The following is an 18,078-nucleotide window of genomic DNA, read 5'->3' on the forward strand; positions in this document are numbered from 1 at the left end:
AAACTCTTTTTGTGTATGTTTCGACAATCGTACTTACGGAGTAAACTCCAGTCGTGCTTCGGAGCTGACACATACTTTTTTCTCACCATTACAGCAAGTGATACTTTGATTGCTTTATCGGTTAGAAAACACACATATCTCCGAAAAGTATAAGTGCGTGCCGTGGATCGAACTCGGTACCCCTGAAATACCGAAGCTTTTACCACTAAGCTATCACCGCTTATTAACTTGTAATAGGATTTAAATCAAAAGTAGCTCAACGGATCAAATAACCCACTTTTGATGTGATTTAAATATCGTGAGACATTTCGATCGTTACCACACGTTGGCAGCAACAAAAGGGTCAAGTCAATCGGCCTTAGGTATGAATTAATGCATTTAACACCGGTCAACGCTCCCTCTGTGACACGTTCATTGAATATAGGGCTGGAGTTTCGCAACTTCTATTAAATCTGTGGTTATTAAGCATAACCACTGGAGATATCTATGCCAGGAAAACTACAAGCACAGCTCCTCTTCATGGTCAAATGACAAATATAAGATATCCTTATAACTACCAGAATTACCGACATAGCTCAACGAGTCGTGAAGCCAGCTACTTTAGCTATGAGCGGGGAACATATTATTATGCCTCAAAGTGCTGGAGTGTCGTCCCCGTACTGAAAAGCGCAATGTTGATAGACACCCCCTGACAGGTAAGACGATATAATATTGCGTGACAAAAACAGCACGAAACTCTAGAATTTGTAAATTCTTACAAATCCAAGATACAATATAGTACGAAACTCTAGAGAAGAGAGAAGAGAAAATCTAAGTGTCTATTGTGGTGGGGATTCATTTGATTATTTATGGTAGGGGTACCGTTTTTGGAAAATTATAGAAAGCTTTATTTTCAGCGAGTCGTAAAGGTTATATAGAAAGGTTAGTATTTTAAATCATATATTGGCGTTACTTTGCGGAATTCCGTGATATATTATGAAAATGCGAAAATCAGGGGAATCTGAATGGTATAAATAAAGGGTATAAAGATTGAATAAATTTTAAATTATTCCATACAAATTATCCTGCTTTTCGCGGAGTGAGAAAGAGCTTACTTAAGTAAAACTAATATTCCAGCCTGAAATAATGATATATTTTGTAAAGCCAGTAGAAACTACGTCATGCGCGTGCTCTAACTAAATGGGGTGTAATATAAAAACGCTATGTACAACAAAAATATGGATTTCTTATAAGTTATCATGATTGGTAGGCATAGAAAATGTATCCTTAAAATATATATTTAGTTTATTCAAAAAAATCTAAATTCATTTATTTTAAGTAGGCATAATATAAGCACTTTTGAAACGGCAAGTCTGTCTGTTTGTAGTGACTCTACCACCGGTTCGGAAGGCAGATTCTACCGAGAAGAAGCCGGCAAGAAACTCAGCAGTTGCTCTTTTCCAACATCAACAATTTACATTTTACATTTCAACATTCATTTTTCTATCTTGTGAGAGAAGATTTTGTATTATTGAGACTATCTTAAATAGGTAAACTTTTACCCTTTATAGCAAGATTAACACCGACATAGCTCAACGAAGTAATGTGAAATTTAAATATACTAGTACGCCTGAACGATAAAATATTTGTATTGGCGTTCCATTAAAAAAACTTATATGCCTTGACTCTTACAGCCCTAAGCAAATTGAATCACTTCGTATAAATTGTAGCTTCCTGCCAGTTTAAGTCTAGATCCAGCCAGATTTGTAATACTTATAGGTACGTAAGGCGACTGACAATGTTGACCATGATTTATCCTACTATCCTACTAATATTTGTGAAAGTGTGGATGTTTGTTACTAAATCACACACACATAAAAACCACTGAACGGATTTGGATGGAATTTTGTATGCATGTAGCCTTTGACACGGAAAAGAACATAGGCTACATTTTATCCCGATTCTTCAAGTAGAAACTTCGAGGGAAAATTGAAAATTGTTTACGATCTAAGCTTTGAAATTTGGTATACATGTTACCTATGCTATGGAAAGGACATGTACTTTTTATACCGATCTCTCAAATAGTTCCCATGGTAGGATTAAAAATTGTTAACGAACGAAGCTATACAAACAATTCTGAAGTCCACGCAGAACTTTCTGTGACAGAGGTCGTCGGGGAAGTACTACTGCTTATTTCTGCCGCGAAGCAGCATTGTTGTTTTCTGGTCTTTAAGGCATAGTTGTTGGTGCCGATTATCATCTACGCCCGAGGCTGAAGGACACGGGCACTTTCTAGGACGTTTTCGTAGCTTGCTATACGATGCTCTCTTTAGAGCCATGGTTTTCCACGTAACATCAACAAGTGTATCTTCAGTTAGAACTATAAAAAACACCTGAGATCGGATTATGGATTTTTAATATCATCAACATCGTCATCCCCAGTGGCGTGCACTTCATATATGAACAAAAGCACTGCATACCCAAATTACCTCATATAACTCGTATTGCAGGGGATTTTTTTCCATTTTATGCCATGTACCTGCTTTATGCATACCCTGGTCACAAACATCCCACTTCTGAGCAGTGGCTTTCTCTCGCTATAAATCTGGCTTGCTTTGCAAATAACAAATAATTTCAGGAATATCAACTTTAAATTAAAAAAATTAAAAGACACCCGACACAAAAAAAAGAAATGTATTTCACGTTTTTGTCGTGGCGGCTATCTTGGACATGAAATTTGTCAGTGTGTAGTGTGTTGGCGGCTATCTTGGATTTAACATTTGTCATCTTGGATTTGAAATTTGTCATGGGTATCCAATGCAAGGACTTGACTTGTATTCTAACATCATCATTATCCATCATCATCAAACGATAAAGTGCGATATGTGGAACTGGTTGAAACGCGATCATTATTTTTTTATATTTTTTTTAAAAGTACCCGTCATATTTTGTACGTAGCTTTAAAATACTTTACCTACTTATAATTCCGAGCGCTGAACGATGAATACCGGTGTACGGATAAACCCGATTGGGTTTTTGTTACGCCGTACCAGATATTATTATGTTAACATAAAAATGCATATTTTTCATTAAATAATAAATAAATAAATAAATAATAATAATCATCCGTAGCCTATTAAAGTGCCACTGCTGGATACAGGCCTCGCCTCAGTAGAGACGGTTCTACAGCATAGACGCACAACGTTACTCCAAATCAGGTTGGTGGTGGCCCACCAGTCAGCGCCTAGTCACTGGTATTATATACTACTTATAGTACTTGTGATAAGTTACTCACTTTAATAACAGATGCGATAAAGGTAAATATTCTAATACAAGCGGATGCGGAAAAATTACAACAACTAAAGTACTCAGAAATGTCTACATACATTACTGATTACTTTGGTTGTTTTAATGTTTTTTTAATTACTAATAAAGTAAAGTATTATTACAAAAGCGTTTTTCCCTCCAAGAATAGGAACAACACTTTTAATAAAAATAAAAACTTTAGTTTATGATGAAATCGACGACAATGCATTAAAAATTGCAATTATAAAAAATGCATAAAACATATTTCCAAGATGCAACGTAAAAAAAAGCAGGAAACTTAACTTATTACGTTGATGTCTTTTGCTCTTGTTTGAAGCTATTACAAATTTGGTTTATTAATATTTTACAGGTATTGTATAAAATATAAATTTAACTATTAAACTCGATAAGAAAAGGTCATTTAAATGGTCACTAAAATACATCTACTTATATACATAATTCACGCCAAATAATATGTATGTAACTGAAATAACTGGCATAATTTGAAAAATACCCCTTGTTTTTTTCAAATTAAGCCAGTGTCTTACTCTTTATAACTAAAGTGCGGCCAATCTATCCGCGGATCAAATGTAAAGAAACAAATGACAGGTCGTGAACGTTTTAGATGATGTTAGGTTAATTAAGTATTTTATTGATAAAATGTTCTTTGTATATTGTAGACGATATCATAAAAATAGCAGGTCCTCATTGGTTACAAGCGGCAGAGAATAGAGAGTACTGGTCTTCTCTGGAGGAGGCCTTTACCTTTCATGGAGAGGGTTCTTGCTAAAAAAACATTAAATTGATTACTGTAAAGATGTTATGCAAATTATAACACTAACTTAAATCAACAACTAATGAATTTACTTATACATTTTTAAATGAAACTACAAAAATAAAATGGATTTGAATATATTATTATTACATTGTAATTATTTGCTAATCATAATCACATTAATTTTAATTTATTTATTTCTAATCTATTCTATATGCACACTGTAAATGAAATTGTACTATGGAATGCAAGAAATAAAAGGCTTTTTATTTTATTATTTATTTATTTATATATTGTTAGCGAACGAACTGTCATTTGTTGGTGTACATTGAGTACGCGGATAAATTGGCCGCACTTTAGTCTGGGTAGGTTTGGTCATCAACAAAACTCAAATTCAAAAAATTTGTACCTACGGAAAATAAATCGCTTAAGTTAAAGTGTAACGTTTATAGTCTTGGTTTGGTACTTATGCAAAATTATGTGATATGAATTAATGTGATTTTTAGGGTTCCGTTCAGTAATAAGAATAGAACTATTGGGATTCACATACAATTTAGAATAATTATACCCCTATATATGTAACTAGTAACATACAATATAGCATAATTTATAAGAGCTTTACTTGTTCATTATAAACAGATATTTATTTGTTTATAAAAAAAATTGATTAGATGTGAAAAAAATACATATCAAAAATAAACCTTTATAATACAAAATCAGTTTAACGTTTAAGGTCGTTAAGAATAATAATTTAATTAATGAAATAATTTTTGTAGTAGGGTGCACTTATGTATTCTCAAACCAAAATGGCATACTTTTTCACCTAGAAATGTCGTTAAATAAAATAGTTTCGATTTTCATTACTGTTTATTGTTTAAAGCTGCAGTAAAAAGCAATAAAAATAAAACTTTTTTTTTCAGGTCGGGGACATATACAAAATTGAGAGGTTAACATAAAATAAATATAAAAGACAGATTAAAAAAAAACAGTAATTAATTCAATATTAATAAAATAATATCTAGAATTAAAATTAGAATAAATTAAATTTTGAAATAATTGTTTTATAAATATAACCTAAAATAAACTATTTAAAACTAAATAAAATCTAAAACGTCCTCGAAACAACCGCAGCGAGGCACAGTTCCTAAGATGCTAGCAGCATTGCCCCTTTGGATGGCCAAACTAATTCGTTGGCCAAGGTAACTGCCCGCTCTAGGATCACCGGTAGACTCGATAACCCTTTTCGATAATTCTTTGAAAAGGGCTCTTGCCTCCGGACCCCACGGTCCCAAAGTCTCTACTCCAAATTTTGAATAGATATACTGCGGCAATTCTAAATGTTTACACTTAACGCTGCAAGTGGTCAACGAACGGTGCCTGATCAACTATAGGGTTAACTACCATAGTTAAGTGTAACTTTAAACTTGTTTTGACTCACAGATACCAAAGTTTCAATTCTATTATTAATTTTTGTCCTTTGTGCGGAACTATCGATGCACAAGTATGACTCGTACTTGTCCGGTTTTTCAATAATTTAATTCATAATTTATCGTTTAAGTACGTATGATAATATATGTGCGATGGCACGTTAATAAACAATAGTATATTATATGTGCGAAAGTGTGTCTGTTTGTGTATTTGTTTGTTACCTATATTCGGCTGAAACTCTGCATCGATCTCAACGAAATTTTCTAGCTTGCATTGTTTAGAGATCTAAGATACTTTTGTTCTGGAAAATACATCTGGGACCGTTCCCGAAGAATTAAAAAAAATAAACTTTGTTTTCTATATAATACCAATAGCGTAACAGCTTGCATGATGCATGGCTATCTTCATGAAAATTTTGTTAAGGTTTTCATCCTGGAAACTTAGAGAGGACACTTTTAGTCGCGGGAAAATATTTTTTTTCTACGGATTTGTCGTGAAACTGAAACAAACTGAAATGTACGAAGTCGCGAGCAACCGCTATAAGGTATTCGCAACCTAATTCTAGATTCGTGACTTCATATACATATATGTATTACAATTTTAGCTTAGTATAAGCAATTATTAGTCTATCAATCCGCACTTGGCCAGCATGGTGTATTACGGCCTTACTCCTTTTTATTCTGAGAGTATTTCGACATAGTACTAAAATCATTGACATATATAAAAATACTTCAATGTGACGAAATTATCTTTTAACTGCGACCCTAAAGAATGCCCTTATGAACGTGTCTGGAGATAAAGTTTTATTTACAGTAAACAGAACTTCGTAATAAAAAAAATGTTTCTCTTTTTTTTTAAAGGCTGTAGTCCCGTATTTTTAATGTTTGAACTAGTCATAGAAGTTTTGTCTTTATTAAAGATTTAAAAATAAGATTTTCTTAAAATAGTTCGTCGGGTACATACCACGATAATATTATGGGATTTACCGATATTACGGCGGGACTGCGGATGTGCAAGATGTCAATTTGGATGTCTCAGGCAGAATCTATGTAGAACAGTTCGTGAAACCACGATCCATGCAACTGGGTCGAAATATCGACAAATCTCATACTCTCATTTATCGAGGAAGGTCATCATGCAAAAACCAATAGGAGCATAGCAACAATGAAAAATGTTTCAAAATCGGGGATCTTTTCTTTTTAGAGCTTCAGATGAAGTTTCGATAAAATCGTGTATGACAAAAGATCTTAAAAAAAGTTCGCGACAACATATGTCTATCTATTATGGTTGACTTATACGCGAACGAAGTCGCGTGGTAGGCTTGTACTTGTTGAACGCTTTTAGTCGTTATTGTTACAGTAATCTCCACCAAGGTTAACCTTGAATTGAATGCCTTTATAGCCCTTATAGTATCAGAAATGAGGAGATCCGTATAGGAACTAGTGTTACCAATACAGCTCAACTTATAATGCTTTATAATTACATAGTAGTAGACGGTTTTTGGCGTCACAAAGTTTTATACATAAAATATAAATTGTAGGTATATTGTCGTCTTAGATAGTTTTTACGTATATACGTAAAGACGTAAAGAGGACAATGTACATGATAGTTTTTTCGCAGATACGTAAACACTACCGAAGAAGACAATGTACAGCTTCTTTTTGTGATTTCAGACATTTAAGTATAAAACTTTGTGACGCCCAAACAAACTGGTATTTTTACTAAGTATGAATAAATAAATTTAATCCGCACTTATCTTAAGGAAGTCAAAAAAATATCTATCATAGACAAATCTGCAGGTTTGATGACATTATAAGAGCTTCAAGGTTTCTGTCTTCGTCATGGAAACCCTAAAAACCAGTTCACGCGTATTCTGATTATAATCACATTAATTATTATTAAGTAATTTATATTACCGCGAATAAAACATTAATTAATAGTGATTAAATATGCTAACTTTAGTAATGAAGAGGTGATAGCTTTGGTGGCTTGGACTTCGGCTTCACTTTCATTGTAACAGAGTTTGAGTCCCTGCACGCCCGTCTGACTTGTCGAAGGTACGTTTTATGCATTGACATTACTTATCACTTGCTTTAAAGGTGTATAAAACAATAGAGGGTATGCACAGGGTATGCAGATGACATAAAATGAAGCAAATCTCTAGTACGAGTTATAAAAAACTTAAGGATAGGCATTGTAATGGTTATAAAAAGTCTACCCTTAAGTATTTGTAACTCATTCTGGAGATTTTCTTCATTTTTTATCATCTGCAATAATAATAATATAATATTTATTTATTTGCCAAATTGTGGGTACATAACAAGTACACATTTCATTAAACAGACCCTTCACAATCGAGTGTTACGGACAGTGTGCATATGTTTATAAAAATAAAAAATAAAATATAAATTACATTACAATTTAAAGAATAAAAATACAATAATCAGAAATAAGTAATAATGTCATTTTAAATCTCGCGCCATTCATACGTTATTGCTATTGCGTTATGCCGCACTGTAAAGAAATTATCAAGCGAGCGAGCATCGCTGAACGAGAATTGCTAAGCGAGTTTATTGCTAAAAGCTCGTAGCTTATCGACAAAACTAGTAAGGCGATTCATCGCCGGCAGTGTAAACAGTCAGACAGCAACTTTTAATATATGCATCTCTTTCACGGAACACGGAATGTCGGACCACTGCCTTAGCAACCAACTTAACTGCCAATAAACTTGATGTTCATGATGTGCCTTGAAGTTACTTGGAAGGACGGAGAGCTATGCATTTATAGTATAGCCTGCATAGCATATGCATACTTTTTAGCTCTTTAAAAAAGAGAGTTCCCAAGCTAATCGTAAAAAATCGTTAAAAACGCGAACGAAGAACTATTAGTATAACAAATTTAAAATTAAAAGCTATAAGAATTCCATTTTTTTCATGCTGTACCCTAAAAATAAGTTTAGGCTTTCATACATAGATTATAATTAATTAACACATATTAGTTTAATTAATGATTTATTTATCCAGCAGTATAGGTATAGCCTGTAGGTATAAAAAGTATAGATATATCGTGGTGATAATATATATACTTCTGTCTGTACCTACATAGTACAAAACAAAGTCGCTCCCTCTATTTCTACTCTGAGATCTTTTAAATTACGAGATGGATTTAAAAGAAGTTTTAAGCAATAGATATAGAGATTCAAGAGGAAGGTTTATACGTAGGAATTTTGTTTATTTTTTATTTTTTATTGATCTACTAAGGGTAAAACAATTAACGAAAACTCGAAACTCACCTTGTCGCAAACCAAACAAGCCGGTTTGCGAAGCCGGTTCACGTGTGGTGTGGTATTTTTTACTCCCCTACAAGCAATTGCAATATTTCCTGCTGGTAAATGATTATGCATTCTTAGATGGTAACGGACTAACCTGTCATTATTAAGTAATTTTGAATTTTTGGAATTTCGGTGCCAAGTAAAATGAACTTAAAATTACTAGATACTATACAAAATACATAAATTTTACTTGGCACCGACTTAAAAACATTTACTTCTTTTTAGTTGTTGTCTGGCTCGTTTGTCCGCTATTAATATAAAAAAAAATCCTGTGCAATTTATTCACACACGGCAGAAGTGTTACTTCTGAAAAGTAGCCTACGAGAGATTGAGTTGTATGTAGAGTATCAGAACTATTAGGATAAATGTAAGGTTTATTATTTAGTTTCCATGGTAACTAGACTGGGTAAAAAAATGTATAATGTTTTCTATATCACTCTGTCCTATACATTTACGTGTTTGTTTCTTTATCTAGATATTATTCGGTTTTCTTGGTAATTTAAATAGGAAACAAAATGTGTACTGTATTCTATCTCATTCCCTCGCCGCGCCGGCTGAATCCTATAAATTTTGTCTCTATGGAGTTCGTTACATCGAGTTTGAAATCACAACGATTCTAAAGAAGTTTCACTTCAAGAAAGAAACCTGCATACCTAAGAGTCCTCCAAGGCTCCTTATTGTTCTTAGAGGACGGAGAGGACTGCGACCTAAACTCTTGAGAGGAGATCCGTGCTCCGTTGTGGGCCGGGAATGATAACGATGATAAAGATAATGATGATTATAAAACACAGACAAAGACACAATATCTGTGTCAATATCTGTAACACGGTCTCTGTCGCGGAATCTACACGGAGTCTCATTAAAAATCTTGCAACACTCAAGTAGTTATCTGTTTACCTATTAATAACGGAGACTAGTGATTATCCTAATTATTCTGAGATAATCGTCACGCGTTAAAAAGTTAATAAAGAAATCACTCAATGTCTTTATCTAATTATAATTTACTGCTAATAAAGTTTTTTTTACTATTGTTATTTGCTGCTACTTCACTGATTACTTCAGATAAATCATGAGATCCCTCCGACCCGATACCAAATTATTATGTACTAGCTTTCCCCGCGAATTTCATTTCGCCTTAATATTTTTTACATCACAATGTCTTTGTAAAGTACAATACGTACTTACTCCGGATCATTGTAACTCTCCAACGGTCACATCAATCTTTCAACGTTTATAGACAACATGACGTGCGCTGGCAGTTGTGTTTTATTACTAATGAACGGCTAGATGTGTTTTGATTTTAATTTGTTTTTTTTTATTAATATTATATTTTAATACTTGTTATCCTATTCCGGACTCACAGGAATCAAACTAATTAAAAATAATGAAAATCGGTCCATCCGTTCTCAAGTTATAAATGGTGTAACTAACACGACTTTCTTTTATAAATATAGATATATTGTATTAATATTACAAAAAATCTCGTCTGGAGGCTTTGGCTCTGGTTGGCTACCACCCTACCGAAAAAGACGTACAGCAAAACGATTTAACGTTCCGGTACGATGCTGGGTTCACGGGTATGGGTTTAATCAACATCTAAATCAACTCATTACCGTCCCACTACAGGGCACGGGTCTAATCTGAGAATGAAAGCGTTTAGACCGTAGTCTACCTAGCTGGCCAAGTGTGGATTGGTAGACTTCACACGCCTTGGAGAACATTATGGACAACTCTCAGGCATGCAGGTTTCCTCACGACGTTTCCCTTCACCTTTAAAGCAAGTGATATTTAAATTGCTTGATTTAAAAACTCACATAACTCCGTAAAACCAGTGGTGCGCGTCGGAACTCGAACTCGGTCTCAACGAAATATATATAAATATTTATATATAGCACAAAAAAAAAAGTCTAAGTCTTACGCCCTAGGCTTTTACTGCTTAGGAGTTTTATACTATACTACGACGATGCACCGCCATCTAGCCCCAAAGTAAGCGTAGCTTGTTTTATGCGTACTAAGATGACTGATGAATATTTTTAAGAATAATCTTATGAGTTTTATAAATTAGACAGCTTAACGATGTTGAAACAACTAGGCTTGTTTATTTCGCATACTTTTATAGTATTATGTCCTATGGGATTAATATATGTGTAATAATAAACGGGGGTAAACTTTTCCAATTCCTTGTGTGATTTGGCAAGTGGATACGTTAATTATATCTCTTGTCAGGGGATATAATCGGGGGATACAATTTGTGTTACTACTACTACGTACTAACTTGTAGAAGAATAAAATGAAAATAAATCATTTCTTCGAAACACCACAGTAAAGTTCGAAAAAAACCAAAATTTATTCGTCACTTCTCAGAAAAGACATTTAAATTAGAATCGCGTAAGTATTGTAAGCAAACCTGAAAAACTTGAAAGTATATATTTATCTGAGCAACTTTTTTTAATAATAGATAGTGTTAACAAAAAAATTACCCGGCTAAGTTTGTTGTGGGCTTCTATGTAGACCAGGTCGCGTTTGGAACGCAGCTTTAGTTTTAAGTTTACGAATACGGTTATCGACATCATCTCACTACCGTGTACTTCTCATGTATGAAGATATTTTTAACTTTGACTTTATGGATGGTTCGGTAACATAACTTAGCATGTAGGTAAAGTAAGTTTAAAAAAAATCTTAAATACGTCCATAATCTAAAACTTTAAATTATGGATGTAAATGTGTTAAAGTCAATTACCTACTTAAAGCGTACAAAACCAGAAACTGTGCTAAAATTATACGATAATGGTGTTTTATTTTCGTGTTTAACATTTTTAAATAATAACTGTTAATTAACCGGAACTAAGTATTTGGAGTATTACCGAGTTAATGATTAAATGGAAAAACAACCGGGAGTAATTTTTTAGAATAAGAAAAAAGTGTTTTAACTTTTTCTGTAAAATGAATGAATATAAATTATGAATATATAAATATTTATATAAAAATGAATGAATATACTTTTATTGCACACCACAAAAAGTACATAGAACAAAAAGAAAAGTATATCAAAACATCGTATACAATTTGGCGGTAAAATGAAGGTTCAACGGAATCTTTTGTTTTAATATTGTTGTAAAATTGTGGTTGTTCCTGTGTAAAAACCCCTGGGAATTGCTAAAAGATGCTTTTCCAGGACTAAGAGTAGTCTATGTTACTCTGCGTCAATTTATATAACACTATCATCATCATCATATCAACCCATTACCGACCCACTGCAGGGCCCAGGTCTCCTCCCAAAGCGAGAAGGGGTTAAGGCCATAGTCCACCACGTTGGCCTAGTGCGGATTGGTGGACTCCACACGCCTTTGAGAACATTATGGAGAACTCTCATGCAGGTTTTCTCACGATGTTCCTTCACCGTTGAAGCAAGTTATAATTTAATTGCTTAAAACGCACGGAGAAAAGTTAGACGTGCTGGGATTCGAACTCGGCCCCCCGAAAGTGAAGTCGAGCTATCACCGCTTCCCAATAACCATCACATCAACCGATAGACGTCCACTGCTGGACATAGGTCTTTTGTAGGGAGTTCCAAGTTCCACGGTTCTGAGCCGCTTGGATCCAGCGGCTACCTGCGACGCGCTTAATGTCGTCTGTCCACCTCGTTGGGGGCCGACACACTATACCCAAAAACACTAAAATCCTAAAATCAAATCGATTGGTTGCTTAGTTAGAGCGTGAAGGAAAGACGATATTTGGTGTAAAAATTTGAATGTTCCTGTGAAACACCTTTGGGAATTTGATGTTTTTCCAGAACTAAAAGTAATCTACGTTACTCTCCGTCCTTTCAACTAACTCTATGCGAAAAATTAAGGTTGCTTGGTTAGGGCGGGAAAGACAAACAAACAAACAAACATAGTGTCACATTCATAATATCATTATATTAATACGTGAAGCATAAACTTTGTACCCTTGTTTACGTAAATGGCGCGCACGAAGGAGTTTGAAACTTCCCATACTTATAGTTTCCATAGAGAAGGAGTGCAGAATACAATTTTTTTTAAATAATAAATAAAATCAACAAAAAAAACAATACACACACTACTTGACAAACATTAAAATTTGTTTAAAAAAAATAGTAAAACTTAAAATAGTTTCAGAGTCATTGCCTTGGCAAAATCTGTGATAATAGAAGTATATAAAGTCTTTGACAATAAAACCATAATAATGTTCAAATTTATTATTTAAATTAATTATGGCCGAAATTTTACCACTGCGGTACCAAGTTAGGTTAATTTAATACATTCATATGTTTATTTTAACTAGTTAGAATTAAGATAATAATGATTTGATATATGAATTATGATAGGTATATTATTAATTACCACAAAGTATAAGTGCGTTATAAGTAATTAAAATATTACTTACTTCGACGGTGAAGGAGAACATCGTGAGGAATCCTGCATGCCTGAGAGATCTCCATAATGTTCTCAAAGGTTTGTGCAGTCCACATGGAATACGCACTGGGCTAGCGTTGTGGACGACCGCTTAACCCCCTCTCATTGTGGGAGGAGACCGATGCCCTGTTGTGGGCCGGTGAATGGGTTGATATGACGATGATGATAATGAGTGCGTTATGCCTGCAGTATAAGGCGGTTATGATACCTTATACGTTTGATTGGAGTTTGAATCACTTCACGTCACTCGATGTTTATTTCGCGTATCAGCAATCAAAGTACAAACGCATCCACATGTCGTTATCAGCTGCTATTGTGCCAGCTGCTACACATCACCATTTCCAACAATTGAGTACGACATATTATTACATATTTATTACATTTTTATTACATATTTATTACATTTATGTTTAATGTATACTAAGGTACCTTAGTATACATTAAACATAGTATAAAAGGAGGTGGTTCCCAATAATTTGACTGCATGTTTTGTTTTATTTGTATAAGTATTTGTTACTCGATGACTTCGCCAATAATAAACCGATTTTGGTGATTCTTTTTTTACTCGGTACGTTATACTCAGAGGTGGTCCATTATCCTCAGAGGGATCCTGGAGAAATCGAGGCCAAGAGATCTTAAAATATTATAGTAGTTTAAAAAATAAACAAATTGCTATAGTATATTTCGTAAAGTGTGTATTTTTTAAAGGAACCTGTGCAAATTCTTTTTTAAAGCACTTTTTAGCAGTTGGTACCGACTTAAAAATGTTGTAGAAAATATTTATTTCTTGCTTTTTAGTTGTATAACAATATCGGATCTTTTTGTTTAAAAAAAAATCTTATATTTTTACGCCGATTTAGCGTTCCGGCATCAAACCGATTAGTAGTTTGAGTTTAATTAATTAATAGTTAGCCCGTTACCATTTTAGACTGCATCATCGTTTCCCAGCAGGTGAGATTGCAGTGCAAGCCGCAAGGGGTAACTTATAGCAGAATAAAAATACAATAAAAAACGTGTGCGTGCTTATGTACTCGCGTTAGAAGTTATAGGTAAGGCTTAACATGATAAAAATCTTTCGAATTTTTTTATCTTTCGCCTTATTCTACGTTTGTGGAAAAAACGACACTAATAATAGAAAAAGGGTATTGTTTGAATTATAGAAAGTCAATATTTAACTTCATGGTGTCGGTTTTTTGTGACGATGTGCGTGCGCATCGTAAAAATTTACTGTCACCATTTTGTGCCAAAAGAAGTATAACTTAAAAAAAAAAGCGGATGACATGACTTTAATTTTTGTTTTATATAAAATGACCCAAATGTCAATAACTCATAAGTGACTGAGTGGGCCGAGTCCTTTCTGGCTAAACTACGTCCAATTGGTCTCGTTAAAAGGTGGAGTTCGTATCCGCGACTCAATTGATGGAACACGTCGGATGCGTTTGTAAGCAGGTCCAAGCTGACACTCCTGTGAGTTAAAGCAAACGGTTGAGTCACTATTTCCCTCTGACGTTACATTACTTTTAATAACTCTCCTAACTGTGACATATTTGCAGATGACTGGAATAAATTACTACGCCAGTTACTTCCGTTTTCTGAAAGAATGTAACTGACTGCCTACTTTTATTGATTTTATTTATTTTTCCAGTTTATTTTTGAAGTGAAAACTTCTTTAGAGGCGTTGAGCACTTTTTCTGTAATGGGTATAAAATCTTAAACTCGCGTCAGGACACGTGACCTGATCGAAAAAGCGTAAGACGGATTTGTCTAAACTACTATTGATGCGGTCTTTATTAGACATTTAAATAGGTTCGAATCAAAACTGTTCGTTTCTTACTTCAGCTACCATAAACCTATCGTATCAGTTTTAGAGATTGGCGATGATAGTTCTGGTAATGATGATGGTGAAAAAGTCGTTGAAATTATGGATAAAAGTTGATTTTTCGGAGAGATAAACTTTTTAATGTAAAATAATTGTAATAGTTTTAAAGTGTTAAATTTTTAATGTAATATAAATCGTCATGTTTGTGTACGATAGCGCAATAAATGAATATTGTATTCTACCACATAAATGATAGTACTTTTATACTGATAAAGCAATTGGTGCAAAATTATTCCCTAACCATTCCAAAATATCAAACATGCTCAACGTTAATTAATAATCAAGTTTTCACTTCTGCCGGCACTCCCGGAGTGCAACCCGTATTTTTTTTTATGAATTTTTTGTTTGTTTTCTTTTTATTGTTATTAGCATTTCTCTTTTCTATTTTTGTAACCTTATTTAAAAAAAAATACATATTGTTCGTGTAGCTCATAAGTATATCTAATGAGAATAATAATATAATAATGTAATTGCTAATTAGTGTAAGTGGATTTGTCCGTACTAATTGATTGATAATAAATAAATCGCAGCTGTTATATATATGTTAACTATACCCCATATCGGTTTCCAAGCAGCGCCGTACCGTTACGCTAAATCGCTACGCGGCGTTTCTTGGTCGATAGGGTACTAACTAGCCACGGTTGAAGCCTCCCACCAAACCATAGAAAAAATCAGAAAAAATGATGATTTTACAGCCGATTGGTGCAGTGGGCAGCGACCCTGCTTTCTGAGTCCAAGGCCTGGAAAATGTTTGTGTCATGAACATGAATGATTTTCAGTGTCTGGGCGTTTATATATGTATATTATAAGTATTTATGTACATTACTCATAAAAATATTCATCAGTTATCTTAGTATCCATAATACAAGCTACGCTTAATTTGGGTCTAGATGGCGGTGTGTGTATTGTCGTAGTATATTTATTTATTTATTTATAATGAATTCCAAATTGCTCTGACGAGGAGATAAGCCGGTACCTCCGCTTACATAGACCGTAGCTACATTGTATCGCAACTAATCCCTAAATCGCTTTGCGGCTTGTCTACGTCGGTAGGATTCTAACAAGCCCCGGCCGAATCCTCCCACCGACCAGAGAAAGTTGAGATATTATAAATTCCAAATTGCCACTGCAAAATAACCCGTGACCTCCAATTGTAAGACCACAGCGCTTATAACTGCGTCAGGGAGGTCGGAATCAGTTTAACTTTAAAAACTATCAGCAGCTTGCTGAACCGAAGCTCGGCAGGGTGATTACGTATCTCGCGGCAGGCTTGCGACAGGCGTGAATCTTGCAATCACTGCTGTCAAACGTCACTTTTCCATACAATAAATAAACAAAAGTGACGTTTGGCAGGGTGATTACGTATCTCGCGACAGGTTTGCGACAGGCGTAAATCTTGCAATCACTGCTGTCAAACGTCACTTTTCCATACAATAAATATACAAAAGTGACGTTTGACAGCAGTGATTGCAAGATTTACGCCTGTCGCAAGCCTGTCGCGAGATACGTTATCACCCTGCGGGACTACTTTGTTTCTGCGACATATAGATGCATCATCATCATCATTATGCCAACTAATGGACGTTCACTGCTGTAGATAGGTCTTATGTAGGAGTTATATCTACTTGGGTCCAGGGGCTCTCTGCTACTCGCTTGAAGTCATCCTTCCTGCACTTGGGGGGTATACCAACGCTGCGTTTACCGGATCGAGGTCGCCAAACCAGCACCTTGGGACCCCAACGTCCATCGGTTCTCCCTCCCCTGCCCACTGCCATCGTGCAATGGATAAATTGCAATAATTTATTAAATAATTTTATTAATTTTTTTACCAACACTTGTAGGATAGCCGTAGTCTATGTGGTTAAAGCGCTCAGGCCGCGATTGCCAGGGAGTCGCAGGGTCAAATCCTGTCGGTTCCAATATTCTTATAAGCATTTTAAATTTATAGAATCGATAATTACTTTAGGTTTAATTCGTTCGGCCTACATTTATACCTACCTATGTTGCAAAATAAATACAGATGTTTTCTTTCTTTCGATTGTTATAGAGGTTATGGGGACAACCAGACCTTTTCCGCGGTCTGTCCTATAAGATGAAGTTCCAAAGAAAAATCTATTTTATCAATAACTATATAAAATTACTAACAGACAACCTACAGCCCTAAAATAGATTCTAAGGAAATACTTTTAAAAACTCTGTTGGGGCAATAAACGTGTCATTTTACGCGTGTGTGTGTGTAACTATGTGTTTGTTTGTCTGCCTGTGAACAGATTTCGATTTTGTTTTTATTGTTTGAAAGTTAATATAGTCGGGAGTGTTCTTAGCTACGTAAGATAAAAATCGGTCCACGATGGCCGCCGCCACAACATGGCGGATTACTTATTTAACCGATCCCTCAATATGGGCATATAAAAGGGACCGTACCGGCTTAATTTATTTATTATTTAAGGTATTTTTCAAAATAAATCCACGAGGCAATCCTTTTATTCCCTGTTCCCGATAGCATAATTTTGTAATCTCATTGATTTGACACCCACTTGGTCCGCTGACTGCTCGGTCGCTTAATTTTTATTTTATTCCCCAATCGAACTGTTCCCCAAAGTCCGAATGTCCTACAACTATGTTCAGAAAATGCTTAAAGCATCTTCTAAACATAGTTGTAGGATATAAAAGAAAATTCGGAATGGCCCAAAACGACTAAATACAAGGTAAATAGCGATTACTGATCTGTTAAATGATAGAGTTAACAAAAATCTGTTTGCGTTCTCTTTGAATGACTCGTCGAAAAACCCAAAACGGTATCAAACCATTACCTGACAAAAATAAAAAGTCTCTATCACTGTTTTAGCTAAAATATTTTTATCCGATATGCTTTGTTTTTAAGTTCGTACCTGCTCGACGCTTTAAGTTTCTAGCTTTGGAATATTGAAAGGATTCGTTAGCC

Source organism: Pararge aegeria, chromosome 12 (assembly GCF_905163445.1).
Source record: "Pararge aegeria chromosome 12, ilParAegt1.1, whole genome shotgun sequence".
Taxonomy (NCBI): domain Eukaryota; kingdom Metazoa; phylum Arthropoda; class Insecta; order Lepidoptera; family Nymphalidae; genus Pararge; species Pararge aegeria.